Here is a 26,325-nt window from a genome sequence, read left to right as displayed (position 1 = left end):
TTATGATGGCTCCTCCGCCCCCCTCTGCAACCCCAATAGACCGCTGTATCCTTTACCCCCTTAAGACACGCATGCAAAAACATGCACACATGCTGCATTTGTTGACAGACTTTAAAGTGTGAACTCAAAATTGTATATGTTTGTTTCCACATAATACATTTGTATAATACAAATAACCTTAGACAACTCACTGAATAACAAAAATAATTTGATGATATTCTTTAATAGACATCCTCAAAATGTATAAAGATAAAATATATATATATATATATATATATATATATATATATATATATATATATATATATAAAGCAGAAAGTGAAATTAGTTGTTAAAAACACATTCTTCAAGAGACCCTTTGGGGCACAGACTGTAAGCTGAAGAACGTTCATGGAATTGCGTGGACGGCAGCCCAGGGGTGGCTAATGGTCATCATTTTTGGGAAACAATGATGGTCGGTAAATATCTATCTATCCATTCTCGATACAGCTGGATGCCACTGGAAGAAAGGCAGTACAACCTGGACAGATTGCTAGGGAATCACGGGGGCTGACACCTAGAGACACAAAACCAAGCTCAACAATTGGCCTTGCTGCATGATTTCGGTCTGTGGGAGGAAGCAAGAGGACCCAGAGAGAAGGAGGATAGAAAACAAAATCCTCTCACGGTGTTTGGAAAAAAACTCACCACTGTGCAATTGTGCTACCCAGTCACTAAATGCTATACTTTAACTGGAATTGATCCTGTCGACCCACAGAAACAAGTTGGCTTCGCTGCATGAAAATTTCAGCAGGTGGGCAGAACATGATAGGCGATGGAAGTTTATAGAGGTCCACCAAACTTGTCAAAATAACAAAAGCACTAAGCTTCAGAAACCAGTGCAGTGGATTTTAAGCGTATTCCATTTGACACTTTTGAATTCAACAGACATGAAAATATATCTCTTAATAGAGTGCTCGACCAGGTGTAATTTCACAGACAAGTCGCTGTATTTAAAAAAAGGGTCGTGTGCGCAGTTGTGGGTGTGAACACAGCGGATGACCTCATTCACTGTCAATCAAAGCAGCCTCTCTCACTGTTGTCATATTTATGAAATCAAATTGATCAAAAGCAAGCAAAACTTCAAGTAAAAACCAACTCCAAAAGTGGTTTGAGGACTCATAAGACTTTTGCCCAACATTTCGCAGAGCGGTCAGCCAAATTCCCAAAGAAGCCTTGCGCTTGCATGACCATCAGGATACGCCAGCATTTCGGCATGCGCCATCTGCGAAAAGAGAGCCCTGTGTCTTAGGTGGAAAGCATTGTGTGATGTCTGTCTAATATGCTGATGTGTGAATGCGGCAGTTGAGTTTGTTTTACCCTGAGTATCAATGCAGGTGCCTGGGGAGAACAGTTGTGATGCAGTCAGCCAGATAAAGACCACCTGGACTACAAGAATAAACATCCAACCAGCTTTGCTTTAAAAAGTCAAGATCAGGATCACAATCTGCTATATACTGTACATTTACAGTGGGTTCAATAGTTTTAAAACCAAAACTATCCATCCAATTATTTTCTTACAGCATCGTATTTTCCTCTTCAGTGCGACACCGAAACTGGGACCAAATCCAACTGAGTTTTAATTAACTTTAGAGTAAAACAAGGACAACAAAAATGAACACTTTCATTTTATTTTTTTATAATGATTCCCTTTCACGGTGACCTGTAAAAACCTAAAGGGAAACTTTGCATCACTTTCCAGCAATGCATGTGTACAATTTCCTATAAAAACTTTAGTAGTTTGTCTAAAGAAATGCAGTTATAAAAATGAACTTCCAAAATGATGCAACTTTTATCCTATTTTAATTCAAAACAATCTTTTGCCTACACCTGTCAGTCACAGCGCTAACAGACATGGGGCAATTTATATTCCCCAATTAATCCATATTGGTGTCAGCATGAAAGTACTCACCCTCACTTACAGACACTTTCAGACACAACGATGTAAAAAAAGAAATGCCAGGTCCAAATATCCTCTAACCATCTTTAAGCTGCATCTCCTGGCCCTCTACTTCACCCAGGCAGCATCATGCGAACAATTGGCTAATGAGATTTAAGGATGGGGGCCTGATCGGCTGCCAAATTACTGCCAGCCAAGATAAAATCTTCTCCCATCTTGTTCGCGCTCTCTCTCTCCTCCCTCGTTTCCCCCTCTACTTTTTCTGTTTTTTATTTTTTTACACCCACCCATATTTGTCATTCAAACCAGCTTTAATGGAGAAAGATCTATGCATATGTAAGTGACAGAGCTGCAAGCCCATTACCGGCATTCAGTGGAACACTGTGGAGAGGGCCTCTCCAGGCTTGGATTACTGACCATTAGGGCTTATTTCTGCACCGTCTCGAGGCAATTATTCTTCAACAATCCCCCATCACTACCCCACCCGTTTTAACCATTTCACATCTCATAGAGTCACATCTTGAAGAGCCTCTCTCGGCGTAAACGTCGGCCCGGATGCTGACTTTTTTTTTGTGTGTTGTTCAGAGCCCCTCACGTGCAGCCAGCGTGGTGGGCATGTGGAGGTGGGCCTTGACGAGGATATTGATGATTTCGATGATTTGAGTCTGGAGAAAATACCTCCTGTTGTGTGGAAATACACTTGTAATTAAGTTTGTCATGAGGTACTGCTTCATTATTTATGAGGTCACTATAAAAATAAAAATGTGGTATATTTGCATATTTGCCAGTTACTATAATTGATTGATTGATTGATTGATTGATTGATTGATTGATTGATTGATTGATTGATTGATTGATATCTTTATTTTGAACACATCAAAAACAAAAAAACAATACATTTGTGTGGATTTGTGGCGTAAAAAATAGAAAATCAAAATAATAGCCTATTATACAAGTAAAACTGGAGGGGGAAAAAAAGTGTTTCAATGTGTGTTCCATTGTCTGTGTGTGTGTGTGAGCGTATGTGTGCATGTGCGCATGTGGAGCCAGGTGAAGGCTTTGAGCAAGTGGTGACCTGTTTAGTGCACAGAGGCACAGTAACCTAAAGGCTAGTTAATATCCACATGACCTTGGCACATCTCCAACAGCTGTGACCTAGCTGTCCAAAACTTAGATACAAAAATAGTTATGCAGCCAGCACATACGGTAACCATAAATCCAAGACTTCATTGTAGTTTGGCAGGGCTTCCAAGTATTTTGACACACACACCCCCAAGAGCACTGACAGCAAATGTTTAAATGCACTTTCGAGTTCTAATGCAGCTGAAGATGGTTGGAAAATAACATGAAATATGTTGACCAAATTAGTCTTTTCATTGAACAAAAGTAAAGAAAATAATACAATATATCAGTAACCATGCACAGATTGCAAAAAGTTGTCACCGTCGGGTAAAATACCAGCTTTTGATTCATCGACCACAATAATCTTTCCTGGTTTGTGAAATACTCAGCAATATAAGCATGGTCACGTATCTTAAAATAAGATCATCAATCCCACCTCCGTGGTTGAGGCCATGTTGCACCTTTATGGGCCTTCCGGTGCACCTGCTAAATTTATATCAGAAAGTATTAAAACATACAAACAAACAAAAAACTCCACCCATGCACACTAACATTGAATTTGCCAAATTATTTTGAACCCAAAGAAACTTCAGGTTATCTTTAACTTCAGGTATTTCTAACTAGAGGATAAAGTCTATACAGAAACCATTCATGTATTAAATGCATACACGTGAAAACCACACGTCACATACATTAGATGAAATCTGTATGATGAAATGATCCTGATACAAACACATCAAAGTTGGGCAGCTCAATTATTTAAAAGACCGGGAAGTACATCATTAAGGACAAGGTAATTATTCTCCTTCATGGTGAAGTTTTTATTAAGGCATCTGCATTATGCTTTCTTTCCACAGCGAGATTAATATTCCAGCTGTAGAAAAGTAATGCCAATAACACCCCAGTCATCCATAATTGAAAAGCATGGGGAATTTGTGAAAGGTTGCACAGGATGACAAGGTGGGGTTCCAAGGCTCCAGGCGAGATTGATTTCGTTGCGGATCACGCACAATTGTTTATTAAGTAGTTGACATAACAGAAAATGAATTACACAATTCATGACTTTGGTCAAAAACAACGAAAGGCTTGTCGACTGTAAATTAACTGGAGCAAATAAACTAATCACATTTTCTATTTACTAATTTCATATTGTGTTATTGTTCAACCTCACATATATGTCTGCAGGAAGAAACAAAGGAAAAAGGATTGTGGGTCTTGTGAGATGAAGGAGCGGATTGTCATGTTGTATTGACGCCATTTGTAATCAAGATGCATTTTACATCGAAAATGCATGAGTTTATTACTCGATATTTTCCTCAAACACAATTCCTCAATCGATAATCCTGCACAAAACCTGTAATATTTGTAAATTCACTTTGCACTTGTTTTAAGATGTTCGATGCTCCAAATTGCATACTTGCTCTGTTTAGCATGATAATAAAGCCGGTTCCCATACTCTTACATGGAGTAATGCATTGCTCCCTCCTCGTCCATTCAATCGAGAGTTATGCTAATAAGCTAACAAGTGTCATTGTGTCGCTGTAATGTAACATGGCCTAATGCCATATAGCTCCCATAGCATAAGTTTATGGTAACAAGCTAATGAGCTCAATCTGCTGCTGCGATAACGGCCTAAAGGGGCACACTGCAGCCTGTTCAAACATGAGTTAAATGCTAACAAGCTGCTACTGCAGTCCATTACTGGAACATGAACTCTTCCTAGTCACACGTAGCAACCTCTTCACCAGCATTCCAAAAATTAAGCCGAGATAAAGAGGGATTTAAACACTATTAAAAGGTTTGTTGTGCTCAGAGCCAAACTTATTTCAAGTAAATGCAATTCTCAATTAACTCTGGAGTTCTACAAATTAAGTGCATGAAATTATTATTATTATTATCACACAACTAATGGCATCAACCCATTTGTTTTTTTAAATTGTTTGTCCTCATTATGGCTACAGATAAGCTGGAGTCTATCCTCGACAACCCTGGGCAAAAAACGCTACCTCCTGGACTGGCCACAGATAGGGCACGTAGACAAATAACCATTCACACTCATAATATTTCTGTGTACACACAATGTGGCAGGCGTAAAAATTAGACATTTCTTCAAAAAAATGCCCAATGAGTGTATGACAGAATGGCCATCAAAGTGCAGGATGCCTGTTTTCATCAGTCAGATAAATTAAAAAATAAACTTTTCACAACCATCACTTTATATGTGCTGTATATGTTTATTTAATGATTCTTAATGTTAATGTAGCCTCCAGAAAAATATATACAGAAAGCTTAGTGAAAAGATATATATACAGCATATAAAAAAACTTATAAAACACTGTCAAAGGTCATATTTACTATTATTATTATTATTATTATTATTATTATTATATATTATTATCATCACCAAATTCTTCATTCAACACTGAGAGAGTGAGAGAGAGAGAGAGAGAGAGAGAGAGAGAGAGAGAGAGAGAGAGAGAGAGAGAGAGAGAGAGAGAGAGAGAGAGAGAGAGAGAGATGTAAGGTGGCATGATGGCAGGAACCCCAAAGTGTACACAATAACTCAGATACTAGTGGCACCACTAAAAATTGCCACCATACATCAGCTTATTCTTTACGGGCTGTGGCAGAAAGGACGGTAAAAGGTCAGGTGGAAAAAACATATAGACATGTCAGAGCCACTGCTCGGGGCGCCTGAGCTCCGGGCTGATGTCTAAGGCGGTGACGGCTTGGCCATTTTGTGTGTTTCTGTACATGTGTTATGGACAGCGTGTTCGTGTCTGTGCTTGTTGGTCTGACACAAACTCAGAGAGAAGAAATGAATACCGAAAGATTTACTCAACTTTACAAGGTAGCACAACTTTTTCTGAGTGGAGAAGTTAATTTGATCAGATGTACAATAGCATGCATCAAACATATTTGCATGTATGTTGTCTAATGTTGTTTGTAGATGACAGAGAATCGTGATTGTGGTCTCCCATGACGAGTATGAAAGTGCTGGGATGCTGAAATTTTAATCTTGCAATCACATCGCGTATAACATTAATGAGTTGGCAGCACGAGCTGAAGGTTAAATATAAGCAAATAACTGCAGTTTTTTAACAGCCGTTAGTTCTCCCGTTAGTGGAATGATTCAATTTAGCTTATCATATCTCATCCGGGATGTGTTCCTTGTTGTAAATCGAAAAATGTACCAAACACATGTAAAACATAACGGAAACAAAGTTTTTGTGGAGTCTTCAAACTGCCTTTTTTTTTTTGGGTGTTTCTTTCTTCTTTTGGATACAGACTGACTGTGATTTGAGATTGCTTCAAGACATACTCAAGATAACTTGGTGTCTCTCGACTGTGTTTGTCTGTTATCTATTGTGAACACAGTTTTTATGTGTCCGTTCCACTCTAGCTTGTTTCCAGAGTCAGCAAACATAGGTACTGTATATACACGCCAGATACTGTAACCTCTCGGTCGACCTCCGCTGACAAGACAGATCGCGCCATTCATCTACGGGTGAGTGCACCGAGTGCTCCATTCATCTGCAGCTGAGTGGATCAGGCCGACCAGCATTTTTCACACCACTGGCCCATGATGCATTTGGGGCTTGGGAGGAATGTCACTGGCCTGAATGCCTTGATCTGTCATGAGGCCCTTGCTGCCTGACCGCTCAAGTCGCCGTGACACACAGGACAATCCATATATAAATAAACCGGATACAACCGAGTGAGGTCATTCAAATAGTTTTCATTGTGTTTATGTTTCTTAATTGGTTATTTCTATTTTGAACGCTATTGGAAGAATACCACTGGATTTATGTATGTCAGACAGATAATTGCGAGAAGCAACTGAAAAATTGATGCTGTGGGCTGATAGTTCTGTGTTGATGTATTATTAATTTTTTTCTCCAGCATTTAAGTAAGTCCACCCTTGCCCTAGATGGAGTCGTGGGGGTGGCCATGGTGGGCAGTCTGTGTGAAGCCAAAGATGATGATGTTGACAAAGTGGAGAGGGTGCATTCGGTGACACAGCTGGCAAAAGCTGGCAGAGGTGGCCCAGTTAGCCCAGTTAACCGGCTGGCTTCCACTGGACCACGCACAGATGCCCATTTACTGCCCCGCTGATGACACCCTTGGGGCATAACTGACACGTACGCACGCACGTACGCACACGCGCACCCACGACACACAATACTCAATATACGTAGCTTCATGCATAAACACAGACCTTACTAATATACAGCGTGGATAAATACCATGTTCATACACACACATACACGCACGCACACACAACACACACACACACACACACAATCACAGACACACTAATGAAGAGCTGAGGCGTTGTTCTTCGTAGTATTATTGCAGATGCATCCACTGTGCACACACACACAGTAAGGGATGACTCACTCAACTTTGAATTGCACTTAACACATAATTTTTACAAAAATGTCCCATCTTATGTACGTACACATGCACAAACCAACACAAATCCCTTGCTGCTTAGCCAGTATGTTCCGGCAGTTACCACACAGACCCTGTGACTGCCCACACACACGCACATATACACACACACACAGACACACACACACACACACACACACACTGCAATTCTCACCTCAGGGCAGAGATGTGCTCTGATGTTTCCGGGGCAGTGGGCAGTCACGAGTGTGTGTGCCTGACAGCTGTTTATGTGCATGTCCGTGTGTGTTTGTGTGTGTTGGCGTGGTGCCCTAATTTGACAGACCCGGAGCAGTGGTTGATCCCAAGTACAGTTGATTTGGCTTGATGTTGACCCTACAGGCCTTGTCAGTTCCAACATGCTCCCTGTCTCTGCTTGTAGCCCCGCATGTCACTGACTGGACACACAGATTTACACACACATACCATCACATTTATTAAATAAATAAAAAAAATAGAATGACAACACAATAATACTCGTAAAATACAGAGATTTGTTTTGTTATGTTTAGTGGACACATTGTGCGTCACAATGTCTTGCTGAGGGAGCCAAATATTTGTGCTTAGTCACTGTTTGTGGAATTGACAGTAAAAAAAGAAAACCTGACTATCTTGACAATATCCACCATTTTTTTTTGTGTAGCTTGTATTATTGTCATTAAAGAGTATTTCATTTTTTTAAGAAGCTTTACTCTTCACATGCTTGGACACTAAATGAGAATTTCTTAACATAATTATATTTATTTTTCTTTTAAATTAGTTTTAAAATGATGTGTATTACATTATGAATGATGCTGTCAAAAATGGATGGCATTTCTTCCGCTAGAGTGAGCAAAACTAGAGTGGGTGGTGCATTTAGATGCTGACTTGTTTGTGACTCATCATCATCGATAAAGAGCGGCTCAGAACTTGTTTCCCGACCCATTAAGAATGTTTTGAAATTTGAAGGAAAACCACTGCTTGCCCAGGACTGCATGCCAATATTTGTGTAATGGGTGCGCGAGATCTCATATTTTTGCTGTCACTCCCTAACTTCAGTTTGTCTCATTTTATTCATTTTGTGTTAGATCATTTCTCCAAATGTATCTTCTGCTCTAGACCTTTTTTGTGCATGTATTGTGTGTGGCCAATGGATGGATGGACGGTGTGTCCATCAGGCTGCCACCGATGGAAGGGATCCTCTAAGGTAAAGGGCAGATTTTAATCCCCCGGGTCCATCTAATCTCCTCATACTCACCTCTCAGATTAACACAGTCCCACACACAGGCACGCAGTGGTTTCAAGTCTGTGCGAGCGAGAGTGTGCATGTGATAGCGTGTTTGAACTCATTTCATCCATTCTGTCTGAAAGAGATTAATTGTTGAAAAATTAAGCCTGTCTAGGGCCAGTGACCCAGGGGTCATCTGTTTTCTCGCAAAGCTGAAACGTGGACGCAAACACACATGAGTGTAAGTGCATGCACAGAGATTCTGGTGCCATCTGCCCTAGGGTGGCTGGCCGGCAATGTTAGAAGAGTGGGATCAGAAATGAGAACAGCATGTACCGCGTGTTTTAACATCAAAGGTGACTGGGTACACTTGCACTCCAATATACACACAAGCTGTCCATACATGAATCGCCAACTAGTAAATGCGGTCACTCTCCGCTTTCTGCTCAAAGTAAAAGCCCAAGAGAACCAAAGAGGACCTTGAAACAGGGAGTTTTCTCAGCCAGGCCACATGAATGCAGACATAAACACACGGACTAATGAAACACAGCCCTGGAAAGTGTGTGTGTGCACGAGAGTGTGTGTGTGTATGTCCTCTAAGTATCTCCATCTGGGTAGATGTGGCACCAGAGATGTTTACTGGAGGCTTTAGCCCATCAACTTATTGTCAACAGTTCAAGGGACTGTCAGCGCCCACACTGTGAGTATGTGTGTTTGACCAAGCTAAAGCGAGTCTGTCTGGTTGGGGTTTTGTGATCAGGGTCACAGAGGAAAGAATTAAAAGACGCACATTAAACCGAGAGAATATCTCAAATTGACATTTAAAGCAACAAATCTGTTGTTAGATGTTCAGGGGAAAAAATAAGTTTGGTTAGAGCAATCACATTTGTCTATTTTTACTGTTAATGACAGGTTTGATTGTGTAAATATTAATCAAGCTCGATATATACAAGCAGTGTCTCTTCAAAAAAACATGCAATTTATCAAATAGTTTAGTGGAAATAGTCTTTTACTAATTAAAGTGAAAGCTGTTTCACTGATGTGCTTACATTTGAATGTGTCCAAAAACATGTCAGCTCAGACTATAGTTGAGCAGACTACATCATTGACTGATTGCCAGCCAATCACAGCCAAATATGTTAATAAAATAAATAAAAAGGGTATAGTTACTCCAAAACAGCCTATAGTGTTTTAAAAATGTTTCAGGTGGCAACATCTTAAAACAATCCATTTTACACAAAAAAAGTGACAGTAGTGATGTGACAGATGTGGAGCGTTGCAAACAGAGTTGGCTCAACCAGCATGGAAAGGCTTCGAAACAGCTAGAGTGGATATTCAGGTTTTTTTTTTTTTTTTTTCCCAGTCAAAAAGAACAGGTAGAGCAACAAAAGGAAGTGAAACAGAGTGTTGGGTGTGCCAGGTTTATATACGAGTTGGGAGCAGGTGTGGAAATGAGCCGGAGGTGCGGCCAATCATAGGAAATGTTGCTGATGGGATGGAAGGGGCAGAAGATGAGCTGTCCAGAGTACTGGTCACGTTGGTTTGAATTTGTGTCTATTAATTGGGATCATTTGTGAGGTCATAAAAAATATTTATGATCATGATGTCTCTTCTCCAGTTCATCTCAAATGTTTAAAACAAATATTAAAAAGTTTTTTTGCCCATGAATAAAGCAAAATGTGTTTTGTTTTGTATTTAATTTATTCATGGCAAGACAGCATATAGTATGTACTACATAAAAATAAATAAATATCATAAAATAAAATATATATTAAATAAGAATAATGTGGCTGAATTTATCAGTTGAACAATTGAATTGTAAATTGCAATGTAGTGTGTTTTTTCACGTAAGTTTATTTAATTTTTTTGATAATTTAATGATGCAATGTCCAAATATTCATGACCATGTTGGTGCGAAGCACAACTGTGGATAAATATGTTTTTCTCTCTTTATGAACTTCTCTTTTTTATTATAGCTGGAGACATATCAGATGTCCTATTTCATGGAATTTGAACAGTTAAACTTTTTGGAATGGTGCATTAGTCAGCTAACAATAAACTGACTGACTGACCTGTCACAAGGCAAAACAGTTCTATTTATTGAATGGCTGTTTGTGTCCATTCCAGCCTCAGGGTTGTCACAAGCACTTTTGGTTTTCTGTCCACTCTTTTGACTTGATCTGCATGCTTATCAAGGTTGGAATGGCTCCGTTTTTTTTTTTTTTTTTTTTTTTCCCATGTAGACCAAAAAGTTGAAATAAGCATCCATTTCAAATCCATTTCCTTTTTCTAAACATTTTCAGTAGACAAGAAGACACAGTAAATGCACATCCTTAGGGTGACCTTTGTGTTGGAGGTGGCCCCTCTATTTGTACATATTGGTTGCGACAGCTCCAGCAAGCCCTCTCAGTCTTCTGTATGAGGTCACCATCATCTCCTTGGTCTTTCTACATTTCAGTTCTAGCTGGAACGGATCACACTACTTAAATTGCTGCAGAGCATGTCCAAAGTGCTGAGTTGGACCGAACAGAAGGAACATGAGTACTTCCCATTAGAAAACTTCACAAACTGACATTTGGGTTGTGAATTCCTGCACTCACTTTGTAGAGTTGGTGTGGAAGTCAGACAAGATCCAGAGAATGAACTCATTATGAATATACGTAGATAATTGTGAAAACGTTTGAGGTAGCTTAATCTTAGCTTGGGCCTTATAAAATGACACAATCAGTGAAAGAACCAAAAGGACGTTACAGCAAGAGGGGTTTGTAAACAGTATGTCAACTTTCAAATGCACATCTCACTGTTTTGGAGATACAGCAAATGTGCTCACAGAGTTCACCCCCGCAGTGACCCAACAAACCTGGCCCTGTGTGTTCCGTGCTCACCACTTTCAGTTGTTGAAATAAAGATGTCTGCTTTCCATCCTCTCCTCACTTTCTCTCCTCTTCTCGCTCTACATGGCGGATATCGATCGGGCTGAGCGCTTTGAGTACAAAGAGTTAAGGCCTGAAAGGCGAAAGAGCCGTGATTTCAGAGAAGTCATGAAAGTTTAAAATGCCTTTTCTTTCAGCTTGGTCCAGGGAGACTTGTTCGCTGCAAGAGTGACCCCCGGGCACATTTGGAGATCCAATGGTTGAACCTTGCTCATCCCACGTTGAACCAGTCAATACCTATTATTAGCTACTGCCTGCCCTTTGCTACAGGGCCTGATGAGGCAGAGAGAGAGTGAAAATACCTTCTGAAGGCCTAGAAGCAGTGGGAGCTGTGCCTGTTTCAGTATGTGTGTGTGTGTTTTGTGGTTCACCAATCCAGGGTGGAAGTGTAAGCATGTCGTGGGCATGTGGAAGACCAACTCGTGGTATTTGTAGCGTGTGGATTTTTTTTTTTTATGTATGCATGTGTGCAAGTACTGTTTGTTTTGGAATGTCAATCGTGAAAGAATCCATTATATTGTATGAAGTTTTGAGGGGAAAAAATGATGTTAACAACCTTCCTAGTGACTGACTACTTTATCACAAATAAAACTAACTTTCTGCACAGTACTTGAATTTGAGACTAAGTGAACATATCATATATTGGTAAAACATAATAATAATAATAATAATATATATATATATATATATATATATATATATATATATATATATATATATATATATATATATATATAATATATTATTAATAATATATTTAATTATACAAATTAAATATATAATATCAATAATATATTTATCAAACAATATTGTTTATACTGTAATACTGTTTAATGCTGATTACCAACATCATACTGTAATATAAAAATGTCACTATACATTATACAGTATATAAATAAATCCATTTCATTTCAAGGTAAATGATACATTTCTTAATTGAATAATCCACCCCAAAAAACATGCAGTTTAGATGATTATTCAGTCAAGGAATGGTAAAAGGAGCATTATTGATAACTTTGTTGAATATTTGCAATTCCAATAAATTAAAATAATAAGAAATATGTAGTGTTTACTTCTTGTTACATGACAACAACAAAGCAGAGGCATTTTTATCTTCCCTTTAAGCTACTCATTTCCTCCACAGCCAAAATATGCCCCCAAAGAAAGAAGTAAAGTTTGGCAGTGGTAGTGAGAAAGTGTGGCTTGACTGGACCAAATTTCCCCTCTCAAGACAATCTGTAACCGTTAACTGAGAGGGAAGCAATTACCGCACATCAGATGCCTCCGTGGATCATTCCTACACCCAACCTGTCACATCACAACACACTCGCCATTCAGCATGTCGACATAACGCCACCTGGAGCGAGGCCCACTGATAATGGATTAGGAAAGTCCAACTCACACCATGTCTGCCCCTGACACATGACACACACACACGCACACATGACACACACACAAACACACACACACTGTTCGCACACTCTTTTCCTCTAATTGCCCAAGAATGAGTGCAAACATTCCCCCCAAAACAAACACCCTCCACTCGGTTCTCTCTTGCTAAAGCCTTGCTTCAGGGAACCATCCGTCAGTCCTGTCCACTTGACTCTGGTCATAAATAGGCAGATGAGGCAGGGCAGCAACACAGGCAGAGACCCCCAGACCAACAGAGGTCCACAGTACGGTACTGTCTAAATTTGGAGCTGAAGGGGACAAAAGTTTGCAAAGCTTTTTTAACTTGGTGCCATTAGTTTTATATTGTTGAGCTGGCGTGCCACATACAGCCTGCAGACACCTAAAGACATTTATTTTTAACATCTTCATGAACAACTTAACATGGTACAGATTTTTTTTTAACAATTTGGAAATGAGACATGCAGAACAATCCAAGTACATGTAAAATATATTGTGATGCAACACGTGAAAAATAATGATAAAAGATCCTCAGCTTGAAAATGGAAAAGAAAGCGAAACGTAACCTACATTATATCTCATTTTGGCATTACCTTTCTACACTATCTTTCTATCCATGTCTAAATGCGATCATGATTTGTCCTCATATTTTTTTCAAATTTCCTCCAAAGTCCACCAAACATACAACAACAAAAAACACGCACAAAGCCAACCCTCAGGATGTATTGCCAAGCGAGGGAGAAATGTCATTCTTTTCATGGCTCTCTGGTGTGAAAGCATCCGGTCCTCCAGGGAAAATTTCATCCCTCTTAATCTTATTAGTGGGGAACTCGTGTCTTGGCGGTCTGTTCCTCTGAACCTGTCCACAGTCATTACTGACCTCAGCTCCATAGCCCTCCATCTCCCTGCCTCCACTGTTCTAAACTCATCTTCCTTCCTTCCGTTGTCTTCCATTGCACGATGGGATTTACTTGTATTTACAATATATTGTGCAATTGTTTCTCACCTGTGGCATCAAGAAAGTTTCTGATTCAGCATCCAAACTGTATGCAAATTATCTTTATTGTTTTTCTCTGGTTGCTAAATTCCAGTTAGAAATGCACTTAAATAAATAAATGAATGTTTATCAAGTAAAACATCAAAGTGACCTTTCAGTAGTCATTGATAAGCATGCAGGAGCTACTTGAAAAAAAGATTTGAGCCACAAGCCTTTAGGATTTTAAACTGGAATTCAAGACCAATTTACTTTAATTTGCTTAGAACTGATGTGTCCATAGTATTCTGACAGGATTAATTAAAAAACAACGTTTTCATTGTCTTCTATTTCAATAATGATAATAAATATATGTATTTATAAACTATCCGCCTCACAAGACATATGAACCTATTGTTGCACATATACGCTCAAAGAAAATTGAAAATAGGCAAAATTACAGAGGGGGAATTAAACAGATAATTTACCATTCTTGGCAGATATGATGATGGATCTCCATGATGACTATTTATTCCAATATAATTTTCCACCAGAGGAATTAGAAACATCGTATTATTGGCTTTTTAACAACAATATCACAATTGTAAATAAGTCTGAAATCATTCTACATTTTATTTATTTATTTATTTATTTATTTATTTATTTATTTATTTATTTATTTATTTATTTATTTAATACATATGTACTGTGATGCCCATGATGGCGCACCGGCTCATGGATGTGATCCCTGGCCAGTGCAAAAATATTTTTTCTGAAAATCGGTTGGTTGCATTAGGAGGTGCAAGAACTGTAGCAAACAAATCGTGCAAGTCATTTGCCTACGGACGGATCGATAGATTGATAAATCGATAGATTGATAAATAGCTATGAATACAATTGGTTAATGAGACAATCATTTCTGGATGCTAAATTGATACCTTGTAGGAAGCAAAACCCCAGGTGGTTGTCAAAGTGAATCAGTAAATGTAGACACACCTTTACTCCACACCTGAGGGCTTAGCCAGCGCTGAGAATGGCCAACATGTGCCATGTTTTGTGAGTGTTCACATATATGTGTGGTTGGAGGTCCTTTCCTGTCACTTCAATGTTCTTTACCTGCTGGATGAGATGATGATCGGTCCCCTGTGCACTGCTTGCAGCCTGCTGGATGACAGCATCTAACAGAGCTGATAAACACAGACGCTCCACAACCCGGTTGGCCTCAGCCCTGACAGTGACTGAACTGGCCTCAAATCGCCTTTGACAGGGGGCAATGTCAATACACCTACCACACACATGCAGGCATACACATGCCTTGAGATTCACGCAAAAGCAGAGAAGTCATATGTGCTCAAAAATATTCAGATTTTAGTTTCATAATGATGCAAAAGCACGAGTTCATATATGAGGCAAGATTAACACAAACATTATTGACACTTGGGAAATTCTCTTTCCATTTCGCCTACATTTTCATAAATATTTTGCATTTCCAACCCTATTTTAGCCGAGGTCACTCGAAAGGCATGCTTGTCAGGTCATTTGTGATTGTTTGATGGTGATTGCTGGTTCAAAAGACTAACTCAAAAAAAGGTTCACATGAGATAAACTGACCACCTCTTTGTGGACAGAAATTTAACACAACCAAGAATAGTGAAAGGCATACCAGACCTCCAAAATTATATATATCCAAGTGTCCATTGTGAAATGGACAATGCAGGTAGTTGGTGTTAAGCCAGCTCTTTTTCCGTCTCCTCAGTTTCGGAGAATTTAAATGACATAGACATTGTGTGAAATGTAAAATCAACAGAAGATGGATATGAATATAAGCAATGTTAATTTCCCTTTTATTTTTGTCTAATTTTACAATAAGGTCATACAGAAAGTTTCCACTCGAAAATCTTTTCAAACGCCTGGGGAGTCTCTCTCTTTTATTTCAATTTCTTCTGAAAAAGTCGTTCCCTATAATATGTTAACAGTGGAAACCTGGGCTGCTCGTTTAATGTGCCGCAAGTTTCTCATGGCACAGTGAGATCAAGAGCTGCATAAGCGCAGGGTGAACAAGAGCCTCTTGCCAACTTTAATGGAACGCTTCCCTGCAGAGTACAAAAGGACCTTGCCAAAATACACACACGTAGTACCTAATCAAGACATTATCTTCATTTAGGTGTGCAGGGCATGTGCTTGATATTGCACACACACACGCACACACACACTCAGCAAGTGATAGTTCTCTTCAATAGTCTATTTAAAGTAAGCCTATAAAAGAAATGTGATTGCTAATACACATCAATGTTGTTTTTACACCAGCCAACAAAGGTCATGTGCCAAATCTTTCAGTATGTAAATGAGATTTGCTGTCACCAATGAGCAATTAAGCTTCTAGCAGAAATGACCAAATCAGACACAAATCTAAAGTCACTTGACACAAATCAGCATTTGACCATGATGTGCGACCTACAAATTGCAATTTCTTTAGGAATTTCATGTTAAATGATGGCTGTTGGTTGAGCTGAATACCAAATGAGGAAAATTAATAGAGCACGGATATGTAACAGTTGAAGTCCGACTCAGTAGTTATGACATTCAATCGAAGGACTGTCTTTTTAGAATGAATCAAGTCTTGTGTGAAAGACTTAGTGCATTTTGATTGGCTATAATCTGCAAAAGAATTTATGGAAGCTTTTCTGCATTTCGATTTGCTCTAATTTGTGACGTCACTTCCACTGTGATTCATATTTCGAAACACCGCAAGCATAGCGGCCGAGACTTATGACCAAAACCAAAAGGAAAGATTGCTGATGATGAGGACGCCGCCCCTACGATCTGACCCAGAAGAAAATGAATATGAGAAAAGTGTAATCTCACAGTTATACAAATGAACAATACTGTATGCAGACAATAATTGGATGATGCACAATACCAAATTAACTGAGATGGCACTCACTGATACTTGGCAAGTGTGTATGCAAGCTGTGGTGGAAGATCACGCAGTGTTTTTTATGTGTTGAAGTTGAAAGTAGCACTTAAAATCATTCTCTACCACACTGCCATCACCACTAACACCATTTGTTTTTCTACATTTTGGATGAGATGCTCAAACAAAATATGGTCAGAAGTGTCCAACAGCTTTTCCAAACTGAAAGATGTTGACCATTTGGACAACAAAAGCTGAAGATAAACTTTTGTTCTTCCCTGATTATATCGTCAGTGTTAAAACAAAAGCAGAATGTAACATGTTTTTTTTTTTTTTTTGGCTTGACTTCAAAGCGCCTGTCTTGTAGTTGTGATCATTGTCTTAGCCACTCAGGCGAGAAGTGAAAGTTGAAGGCTTGGCATTAATGCTCTCTGCGCCACAGGGTCCAAAGGCCTCCAACATCAACTTCTTATCTTTGGCCTCCTTGATGTCAGAACATGTTAGCCCCATTCCCAAATGCTGCATGCTGAAATATTGTGGCCTCCAACACTAGTGGTGAAATAATTCAGATTTCCCAACAATGGCAGTGTACATATTGCCGCACTTTGAGGTATTTGAATGGCCATAGTGTTTGAACCTTTTAGACCGTCATTTTATATTTTATTATATTATATTATATTATATTATATTATATTATATTATATTATATTATATTATATTATATTATATTATATTATATTATATTATGTTATGTTATATTATATTATATTATATTATATTTTTTATTTACATTTGAGCTCTTCTTTTCCTGCTCTTCCAGCCTACAAGCATCACTGGTCGTACTCAAAATTCCTCCGGCCAAGCTGGGAGCTGAGCCAGTCTAGCTGAGCCTGGCATGGCCCACTGGGCTCACCATGAATGGAGGGACGGAAAGGACCTTAGCTAAACTGGCACTTGCATCACAGGGTACTAGTAGCTGCTCCCTTATGCCAAACAGTATATTCCTCTAATAAAAATAATTCATCTGAAGGAAGGGGTGGACAGCCAGCAAGCAAATTATTGAGAAGACGCTGATAGTGCAACAGACGTTGGACTCATCAGCACTTTATTGAAACTCGTACCAGCAGGCTAAGGTTTGGGCAATCATATCATTTCATTCCATTACGTCCTCCAAATTGGCCTCAGACCATCTCTTCATCTCAAGAGTCTGCTCCGTCTTTAGCGATCTGTGCCCAATCATTAGCATCTAATTCACTTTACTACTTAGCACTGGAAATGCACTGTTGCGTTACTTTGCTGTCAAGGCTTGAAGAAATCTTATTCAAATTAAAGTTTGTGACACAGCAATAATATTTGGGGGGGCGGAAGTTGGAACTGGAACTTGACAGGCTAATTTGAATGGTACAACATATTTTGCACCCACTCTTACACTGCATATTGCAACTTGACTTGACATGCAGCTATTTTGACTTTGGTGCTTCAAATAAATTAAAAAAATGTTTTATTGGACCAAGTGTCTTAATTTTGCGTTATAAAATGACCTTTATTCTAAAACTGACTGTAATTGTAAACCCACAATAATGAAGGTACAATCCTCTTCCCAAACATGAGCACTTTTTCTCCTTCGATTTATATTCATACATCAACCCCATTCTGAAAAGCACCTTCAAAACATTCTGCAATGGTTGCAAAGACTTGTTTGGGCTATTTTGGTTCATTTTTTGCTCACTTGTTTGATACTTATCACAAGTAAACAAGAGAGAACAACAGTCAAAAAAAGGAGAGAATTGAGTGCAGTATGTCACGTCTGGTAGTGTGTCAGCTCAGCTAACGCCTCCCCACTTATCCCAGACCACATGCCAGTCTGGGCACGAGTCTGTGCCAAAGACCCCATGCTACTGCATAAAGACTATCCCTCAAAACTCAGCATGTGTGTCTGAGTGTGCATGACTGACATTTACGCTCTTCCACTGGCATTTATGTTGGCATCACAGTATATACCGCAGAGGCACTGTGCCTGAGCCAAGTCTTGCTGATGACTTTCTTTATCCACTGCAGTATGTAAGGTTGGTAAAAATCACACATACACGCACACACACACACAAACACACACAGATTAAGAATAGCCAACTGGCGCAGATGGCTGTAAAAATATATTTGGAGCTGTAAGCCTCGAGGACACTGTAATGCACACTACCCAAGAAACTCCAAATACTAGAAGTGTGATTGGTAACTAGTACATTATTGTTGGATTTATTTCAAGCTGCATTGCAGAATTTGAGTGTGGCTGAACGTTTATTCTTTAATTATTCAGTTGATATTTTGCACTGGGTGTAGATATTAAAATATATATATGTTATTTGGAGAGCAAACTAAATCATGACGACAAAACGCGGCTTTTTAATTTATTCAGTTTTTTACTTTTATGTGCGATTGTTTTCAAATGATGCTGAGACGACATGGTACTGAATATTGCTCGGTCGGTTGAAGCCATGTCTTGAAAAATAGAATATGACTTATTTCACGCTAAATCTTAATTTCTCGAACAACTCATTTTACCAAGACCTTTTGGACAATTTTACATTTGCAACTTTGTTTGGGAAAGGCCTTTTGCAGTTTGAGTGTGACCTGGTGCACAAAGTAAGGTCCTGAAGGATATACTAGATATATTTGGCATGGAACGTCTTCTACACATCTGACATGAACAACAACAATGGTGAGATTTTTGGTCTCTCTCTAGTCCAACAACAGTGACCTCTAACCTCAAAAGTTTTTTTCTCTGGATGAACTGGAAAAAACCTACAACACATGCCAACCCCTTGTGTTAAGTTGTAGCGGGAGCTTTTATAGCCTCAGAGAGTGGACAAACTAGTTTCTTCATTTTCACTTTCTCCGAGTTTAGCAAGCTTAATCTAAACACGTTCACTAAAACATTAATGGCGAATCCTTTTATAGGCTGGAAGAGCATAAACAAGAGCACAAAATAAAATCTAAACATCTGAACTAGATAGTTGGTAGAAAACAACCATGTTTGGTCCTACAACTACATCAAATCACAATTCTTACATTTACAGTCAGTCATCAAGTTAAAACGTAATGGTCACACAATTTGAAGTCTATAACCTTTATTTCCCATGGTTTTCTTTTTGTAGAGCAAACTTTGTATTTGAGTATGCATTAGAAAAGAACATGCAAAAGGCTGCCATCAGGCATTTTAAACACCAAGGCCAAACACAACCTGAGAACAATAATTCCACTCTACTTGTGTGTCTTCATGTTGAGAAATATAATTTGAGGCCAGTGAGTCCTGACCCTGAGGCTTCTACGCTAAACCACGCTTCAGCTATGAGTGAATTGTTTCTTTGTGGGCATGTGTTTAATATCTGTTTGTGTGTGTGTGTGTGTGTGTGTGTGTGTGTGTGTGTTTGTGTGTGTGTGTGTGGGCACGCAGATGAAGGCCTGAAAGACCCCAGGTTATTCTCTCCCCCAGTGGTGATTTTAGACAGCTGTGTCCCTCACCCTCACCCTAGAGAGACACCAAACACACACACACACGCACACACGCACACACGCACACACGCACACACATAGAATGTTTTATGAAGTATATGGACAGACATGATCACCTGGCCAAAATGACCAAATCATTTCTAAAAAAAATTAAATGACTTGGTGCAATAAATAGCAGAGGCAGAAATCCCTTTGACCAGGTAAAATAAATATTTTGATTGGCTATTATTGCGCAAATCTACTCTTTACATTGTTCAAACTTATAGCCACTCCATATGTGATAAAAGGATAAGACAGAAACAGATGGCATTTTTCGTTTGCATTTTGGGCTGGCTAAGTGGATAATTCAAGCTTAGTTTTAAGTCAAAAGACGGTCGAAATGGCGCTGTGAGTATTAAAGGCTGCCCTAGGTGAACATTAAGCCCCATTACATCTTCAATGTCTCATTAGTTCATTCTCGAGTTCATCCAATTCACTTTTGACTCGGTGCACTTCCTCTTGGAATCAATGGATTGAATGTGCTTCCCTCCGCCTGGCTCTTCAGGTTTGTTTGACAAGACCTCTGATGCACCTGCAGTTTTGTCCCTCAACTGACACTCTCCTGTTTTCCTTCTTCCTTGTGCACTCTCAGAAAGACAACAGATCCCTAATTGTTGAGTAATCAGCGTGATTCATATTGCCTCATTAATATGCTTGCTTTTCACACAATCTTCCCACGTCTCCTTGCTAATGCATTCCGTCCGTCCTGTACCACTCGCTACTCACTCCATCTTCTCACTTCCCTTTCTGTCGAGCAACCGGCTGCACAATTCCTCCCCATTTGCTCCTATTTCCATCTATTTATCTCACCCACTTACATGACCCTCTCCCTCCCTCTTCTTGTTCACTGATCACACATAAATTAACATTGAAGGCTTCCATAATTGCTTATGTAAAAACTCACACTAATGCACACAGCGCTCCCTATTTAACGTGTCTAATTTTACCCCCCTGAACCATATCACCCCACTAATACCCATGGTTTTTATACTAAATGATTGATGTCTCACCATACCACATTTTCCACTTCATTAATAAAAAATTGTGTCTTAATTTATTAATGGATAATATACATATATACATGTACGGTATTTATGACTCAATTAGGCAGGCAATAGAATTGCGGTCAGGATCTATAAGAGGGAATGCACTGTGTAAGCTTTAAGATCTAAGTGCTTTGTAATATATCTGTACTGGGCCATTGCTCCTGGCGCGATGAATGCTTGAGCACACTGTATAGAAAAAAAAGGATGCTGCTGATGTTCCCATGGGGGGGGGGGGGGGGCATTGGCATTGGCCCCAATTTTCCAACACTAGTGGCCAAGACACGCTTTTATAATCACAACATACAAAACTATACAATCATGAGGGGCACTTTAAACGGTGGCATATGTGTGGTGACTTCCATTTAATAGAACTTGAATGTGATTGGTTGATTCTGAACAAGAAGTCACATCACAGTTGCAATGTGTTTGAACACATGGGTAAATAAATTGTTGGTTGTTTATTTTTTGTGAATTGCACAGGCTGTTGGTGACATATTGGTAAAAATATCAACAAATAATTAACAGTTTGTCATATGCACCTCTCACAACCTACAGCTGGATATTTATTTTTCATTTTGCATTTTAGAAATTAAATTTATGAAGTGGAACAAGTATTTAGAAGGAGGAGAACTGATTGAAGGTGGGAGGGTGCTCGTAACGGCATAATGGAGGCATAAATGTATCCATCCATTATCCAAACAGCAATATCCTCAAAAGGGTCACTCTGAGGCAGACTTGTTGAATAGTTGACCACCATAGAGGCTTATACCGCCCAAAGAAATTTTATATAAAACATTGAAATAATAAAAATAAACAACCTCTGCTTTGCCGATTTCATTTATTTTTAGTAACCTAAACCCAGCGATAATCTAGGGAACACTTCACGACAATTACTGACTGCACTTGACTCTCTTGGGTAAAAATGACGAGCGGTAACTATAACCCTTAGTATTGTCTTGGTTTCCCCCGTAAGGAGCTTTCTATTTGATCTCAGAATTATGAACTACTTGCAAAGAGCACACACACATAAAATAAAATAAAATATTAGGTTTACCAGTCTCGTAAATCAAGTCCCGTAATGGACACTCATTTGCTAGAACACTTTGTGCTGAGAAGCACAGGCTACCAAATTGGCCTATATTGGAAGTAGTTTTTTTTTTTTTTTTTTTTTTGAGTTAATATGTGTGTGAAAGTGTGTATCTGACCGCTAACCTAATAGAAGTCAGTATAACCCTGCTGGCAGAGAGCGCACAGCGACAGGGCTAATAGAAAGATAATGAGTCTGCCCATACTCATGGCTCTATTAAATCTCTCCTTAATACTCTCTCCCTGGAATGATGGGTATATTAGAGCCCCGCTCCTCCTTTATGACTGCAGCATTATGAGGAAAGTGAACCAACAATGAATATTCATGGCTCAGTGGCGCTAAATACTTAGTACAAACCGTGTCTTTTAACAACGAGAAAGGAAAGGAGTTCTAAACTAATTTAAGGGTAGCAATATTTGTGGAAATGGAAAAATAAGCCTGGCCAACATTGCTGATGCAAATATTCATTAAGAAAAATATGGAAGAAAAAAAAATATCCTCAATATTTAATATTCTTAAAAACTCACGATATGGAAAATATGGAAGAAATATGGAAGAAAAAAACTAATATATATATATATATATATATATATATATATATATATATATATATATATATATATATATATATATATATATATATATATATATACGTCGCACTGGAAATAAAATGACGGAAATACACCACAAAAGGCCGACAGCGCCAGTGAATCTTCTGCGCATACCTTCTTTTTCCATATCACAAAAAACTAGCCTCTGAACAGTTGAGTGTGGAAATTTTATATCCATTGTATATTATTATACGCAGTACACACACGCACACACACAGCTCTCATCACCTTACAGGCTCCAGAAATCTGTCTGAAGTCAAGACAGACTCACTGATTTAAGAAAATAAATCAATGTCTTGCTCAAAGGAACTTCAACTGTGCTAAGGAATGCTTTTCAATACCTCTTCAACATCCACCGTGGGAATTAACTCCACCTCAACCCTCAATTTCCAAGCCATGGACCTGCTCATGTCCCCTTCCTCAAAATAGATCCAGTATAACATATAATAATCCAAAATACAATACAAATAAATCAAATTTAAATAAGAAAAACAGACCGCACACAAATTCCAGTTATTGTTCGTGACTCCTTGTGTCATTTATCACGTCCAGCATAACGTACACAACTCACATGCACAGCATCTGCATGGCACTTTCTATCTCTAACTTCCACATCCACAAGGTGTCTATATGAATACAAAGCCTCAGAGGGAGGCCCATAAATATTCAAGAAAGTTATTTAGATCTGCTTTGGGGATAAGGATAATGTGATGTCACCTCTAATACCCAGATCCAGATACAGCGTACTAGCACAGCACCTTCCCTTTACAAGTAAAAACAGCAGAGCCGACACATATGAATGACAATGTTGCTGGTGTCAGTGGAGGCTGACTTATTGGGGATGTGCAGTAGCGGGCAGCCCAGATTCATCCATTCCATGATGTTATTTACCCCTTTTTTTTCCTATTACCGGTGAATTTTTATTGCAGAAGAAATCAGAACGATGTAATTGCCTACCTGGTATCTGCTTGCATTATCAGGCTTCGGATGGCATTAACTATAAATAGATAAAGGAACCTATGCAGCCATATTGTGTTTTGTCTGTCTGTGCTGCGAGGTGTGTGTTGTGCTCGCACCTACAATATGTGTGTGTTTGTGCATCATATGATTTATTCTAACTAGCCAGCGCATGCTTTACGACAGATAGTGCATAGAAATCTATTGTGAGGTTAGAATTAGATATTTGACCAGACAATGGAATGTGCTCCATCTCCAGAAGTGACCCATTGGTGTGTATATAAACTATAGCGCTCACGCTTTCTGTAGCTTGTGTTTGTGTGTGGTGCCTGTGAGTGATGTTTGGTTCTTGCTTTCTTTCTTTTGTGCTTTCTTTAGATCTTTCTCTCTGCATCAGTCTGGCTGTGTGGGCACAGACAAAGTCAAACTGCTGCTCTCACATATTTGGGTAGCTATTTAATTAAAAGTGGATTACAAGAGTGTTGGGTAAACAAAGATCAGATTAACAAATAGACCGTCGCTACTTTCCCATTTGCTAATGCAAATTTGACTTGACGATGGGATTGGTCGTGCAGAAGAACGGCTCTGCCACTCCAACAGAATATTAAGACCCGGTCTGGAGCTCAATCTAAGTCAGGACGATTGGCTAAGCCCCTTCCTTATGTCCAGTGTGTGTGTGTGCGCGAGTGTGTCTATGAGTGTGGATGATCATTTGTGTGTTTATAGGATGGTGTGCTTTCTCGCATTTTTTTGGGAGTGGTGGAGATAATGAACAAAAGTCTATGATTTGGTTGTATAAATTCCCAGAAAAGAGTAAGTATAATTTAAAACAATATCCCAAGCAATGAAGGGTTTCAAATACTTCTGCCAGTGCAATTTCTAAAATTTTAAAAGGTGTTACTTGAGAGTGTTTATGTTTGTGTATGTCTTTGGTCATTTGTACAGTGTAAATGTATTTGGTGTTGTTCTGTCCTATTGGGTGTAAGACGTAGTAGAGAAATATTTTTTAATTATTGTTTGACCATGAGACCATCTTTTTTTTCTAGTATAACTATCAAACCTGCCCATCCATCTTCAGTCTTATTTTTATCCTCACGTCCCTTCTCATTTTTCACTCCTCCCAATTCCTGAGTCAGTTTGTCCCGGAGTTTTGGACACAGTTCGACCTTGCCATGATAGACTGCTGGTGTGTTCATTCCTCTTTTTCAGGACACCTCTCACCTCACTGGTTTGCAGGAGAGCGAGTGCAGAAAAAAAGAAGAATGAAGAAGAGTAGGAGGAGATGGAATAGATTTATTGACGTGAGGCCCAGGCTCAGGTCGATACATCAGAGTCTGGATCATAGTGGATGATGAGGCCTCTGCGTGTCAGGGACAACTTCATAGAGGAACACACATTTATATATTCTGGTCTCAGCTTGATCTATGCAAAATGACAAAGTTGTATCTGTCCACTTTTTCTTATTGCATTTCGACATTTTGATATCCAAATCACTATTTAAACAGCTTTCCTGCTTAAGTCTGGTGCTTGAAGTCTGTTGTTTGTTTGCATATACAGAATTGAAAAAAAAAAATATATGGGAGCAACTATATTTTAATTCAATCTCATTTCTTGTATGTGATCGCATGGAATTTTTTCCAGTATGCTATACATCAGCCTGGATCTAAATAGTGGACCAACTGCGCGACACCCTCCCCTGGAGCTATTCTTGCAGTGTAACAAAAACATCAAATCAAATCATGATTCCTGAAATGACTGTCAAGCCCTTTGCATTTGTGAATCACAAAGTTATTTTGATCATAAGAGGCTCATATGAAAAGGTTAGCGACCAGTTTTACACAGAGGGAGGGCCTGGTGCGTTGAATAATACAGTTTCTGATGCCATGGGGGGTACAGGCTATAACCCCTTCTGGAATGCCAACACACTTCTGTGGATCCTAAATCCATCTGGGTTGCTGCATGCATATTGTACATTATATCGTAAAGACAGTAAGGCACGGGAAGAACATGCAAACTCCACACAGGAAGGCTGAAGCCAAAATCAAACTCGCAATCTCTGCACTGTGAGGCGGACGTGCTAACCTGTAGACCACAAGTTTGCACACAAGGTTATAGCAAATCAATA

The 26,325-nt window shown here is 39.1% G+C and overlaps 1 long non-coding RNA gene across 1 annotated transcript; it reads right to left on the bottom strand.

Annotated features, from left to right (window-relative positions):
* Nucleotides 1-346: 346 nt before the first annotated feature.
* On the bottom strand, nucleotides 347-2,242 carry LOC125978477 (uncharacterized). Its single transcript, XR_007485044.2, has 3 exons — nucleotides 1,952-2,242; nucleotides 1,360-1,428; nucleotides 347-1,264 (listed from the first exon to the last, which is right to left on the bottom strand). It is a non-coding gene; the product is annotated as an uncharacterized lncRNA (long non-coding RNA).
* Nucleotides 2,243-26,325: the final 24,083 nt, after the last annotated feature.

Source organism: Syngnathus scovelli, chromosome 12, assembly GCF_024217435.2.
Source record: "Syngnathus scovelli strain Florida chromosome 12, RoL_Ssco_1.2, whole genome shotgun sequence".
Lineage (NCBI taxonomy): Eukaryota > Metazoa > Chordata > Actinopteri > Syngnathiformes > Syngnathidae > Syngnathus > Syngnathus scovelli.
Note: the sequence above shows the minus strand (reverse complement) of the source record. Positions and strands in the feature narration are given on the sequence as shown.